Source organism: Pterocles gutturalis, unplaced genomic scaffold (assembly GCF_000699245.1).
Source record: "Pterocles gutturalis isolate BGI_N339 unplaced genomic scaffold, ASM69924v1 scaffold26191, whole genome shotgun sequence".
In the NCBI taxonomy this organism is placed as follows: domain Eukaryota; kingdom Metazoa; phylum Chordata; class Aves; order Pterocliformes; family Pteroclidae; genus Pterocles; species Pterocles gutturalis.
Genome location: NW_010106213.1, coordinates 1 through 3,326, shown reverse-complemented (window position 1 = coordinate 3,326; position 3,326 = coordinate 1).

Genomic DNA, 3,326 nt, shown 5'->3' with positions numbered 1-3,326 from the left:
TAGGGAAAGGGTTTTTAAACATAAACATACTTTTTCAGTTCTTACCTTAAATACCCACTGACTGGTATGTTTTTAATTTGCTTACTGCTTGAGATTCTTGAGTTTTATTATTTAAAATAATTTCTTACTAATATCCCTAAAATTAATTTTTCTTTAAAGTATTTGAACAATGCATGCTACTTTTCTGTTCCTAAAAGGAGCATCGCCATGTTATAGATAATAGGTTAGTTTACTGGTTTATTTTGGGGTTGTTTTGTTTTTTTTCTTTGTCCTTCCAGGAGTAAGCACATCTGTACGATATTATCAGAACTTACAGCTTTGTTTTGAGCCATACTGCAGTGTGTCTGTTCAGCTGCAAATGGTACAGGTGCCATTATGAAAATAATTTTTTTCTTATTTGTTTTAAAAAATATGGGAGCACAAGCAGAAGCTTTAGTGCCTTCTTAAAATGTGGTATTTTCTAGAAATGTATATGTGCTATTACTCATTTTCAGATGAATTTTACATGAACTCTATTGCTATTTTGCCACCACCATACTGTAGACAAGAATGCAAGTGATTTGTCAGAACGGTTGTTAAAATACTAAAGCTCCATTTTTACTTTTATTTTTAGAAGAGATTAATAGATGAAAGCAAAGATGCAATTTGGGGACCACCACTGTACAGAATTAGTAGCTGAATACAAAGCATTTTCTGATCACCTGCATTAAAGGCAGCCTTTTAGACATTAAATCTACATTTGGATGGCCTTAATTGTTACCTCTCCACTGTCTTCTCTGATACCTGTTGGGTCATATAAAGGGACTTGCATGCAAAGAAGAGGGGATAAAAAATTTTGGGGAAAAAGTTCTGATTTACACAGGAATTACATGATAGAGATTCTTTTTTCATTCTCTGGGGATAAAGCATGTAAGAAGAGAATGACAAAGCAAATATTTTTGTCAAGGTAAAACATGGCTTGGGTTCTCTGAACTACTTTAGTCAGTTACATGAGATTTCTTTAAAGTCATACCTTTAAAACTTAGGTGTACCTAGAATTGAGTAGATTATTTTTAATATAACTTAATGCAGTCAAATTACTTAATTGCCTTACCTCATGGGAAGAGTTATTTCTTTCAGTTAAAAAGAAAACTTAACGGTATATTAGCTATTTGCTTGCAATTTGTTTTTATTTTCCTTTGCATAGTAATTCTTCTGGGGAAAAAAAAATTACAAGGAATGAAAAATTTGCCCAATTCCTAAGGTAATGAAACACAGTTTGATTGTGAAGCTGCTTAGTCACTCTTCATTTTCTGTAAGATTTCATGTTCTTGCCACTGTGTACATTTAAAACTATAGAAAATGCTTTACCATGTAAAGTATAGACATTCATTTTTGTGATGTTTAAGCCACATGCTGTTGGCTGGTAAACAGCTTATTCTGATAAAAGAATGACAAATATGTATGCTTACAGGAAGACTGTGAAGGATTGTGTCTTGCAACAACAGCTGTCTTATTTATGATGTGTAAGTAGCATAGAGCAAAGAGATTGTTTGTATACTTGTTATCTTTGGTACCATTTCACTAATAAAATTAAGTATTTTAGAGGGAAATTTCTCCTGGTACGTACTTATTGAAGGAATATTTTTAGTTGATCTGGTCTTATGCGGACAGCTTCTTTGATTTGAAATGTGGTTATCAGGGAAAATATACATGTATTAATAATAATGTTTTTGAAAAGCTAAGTTTCTCCTTTTGGCAGAATTGGAACTCTTTCAATGTATCGTGTTTCAGCTGATACTAGTTTGATTTCTTTAGTTTTGTTATCCTGAAATTGCATAGCTCTGTTATGTATCATTTACAGAGTATGTAAAGGATTGCCTACAGTTAGGTAAGAAACATGCCTTTGAAATTAATAGTTAAGGATGGCAGCCTTACTAGCTAATTTGTCACATGTAAATCGGTATACATCACATTATTACATTGTATGTGAATTAATAGTTCCCTTACAAAAAGTTCGGGTTTTCTTTTAAGGCAAAAAACCAACCACAAAACATACACGTTTCCTCCCCACCTCGTATTTTCTTACAAGTGCTGTATTTTCTGGTTTTGCTTTGTAAATACTGTGCAGATCTGTGAGGTAAAGTTTTGTCTGTTCGTATTAGGTGTTTTATGGTTCCCCTCTTCCTGAAAAGCCACTACTAGAGAACTCTTATTCTGTATAAATGCCTATCTCTGCAGAGGGTAGCTCATTTTTAAACTGGTAGTGTAGGACAGTAATGAATTTCGTGCTTGCTCCAACTGGACTGTGCACATCATCAATTAAATGTGTCCGTCTTCTAGTGGAAGTCCATTGCCCTCAACATTAGCAAGTTTGCATGCTGAGCTGCTATGTCAAATTTTTTGATTTTGCACTTTATAAATGAGATTGAGTGCAAGTTTTGAGAACAGTGTAGTTCATGATAACTGTATTGTTTTAAATGTAATTTCGTTTGAGTCAGCCTTTATTTGAAAATGGTGTGAGTCATAATTGCTCAGAAAAGTGATGATGAGGTGCCATTTTGCTGAGACCATGTAAAGCACGTATGCATAAGCTTCCATTAGTGGCCACAGTTATTTCACAACGGTGTTTCTGGGTAACGGGACTTTTCTTTGGACTTTGAAACAAGAAGGTAGCAGAAGACAACTGCTGATGGCCAAAACAGGATTCCAAGCTCAAAATAGAGGTGGCTGTGACTTAGATAAATTCACTGAAGTCAATAGGTGTACACAAGAATGAGGGATGAAATTTTGTTTGCAAACAGTGATAATAGCATGGTATGTGAAGAATATTGTTTTTCGTATTTCAGAATTAGAGCAGAAAAAAGCTCTTCAGCTGGAAATTTGAAATGTCTGAAGAATACCTGAGAAATCGGTGAGACGTGGGGTCTGCCTACCCATTAGTCACCTGTTAATTATTTTTATGGCAATTTCAGACAGATACCTCTGAACTAGCTTTACATTAGCTAGCTAATAGCAGCAACTTGTGGACAGTTTGGATTCTGAAATGAGCTGTGGCCACTTGAATGTGTTCACTCTGCTGCAGAGGAGGTAAATTCTGTAGTCTGTAGCATGCTTTGTATTGCTGCTTGTGTTCTCTGGCCCAGTTACATCTAAAGCAATACCTGAAATTACTTTGAAACTCTGCAAATCTCTTTGTTCCATGGTAGCTTCTTTGTATTGCCCTAAGCTTGTCCTGGGATTAAGTAATAGTTACTAGATTTAGGGATTTCTGTGATTTTCTTTTGGTCTAAGGAAGAGAATAACACATAAAGGCTGCTTTGTATGTGTCTTGGTGTCAGGACCAC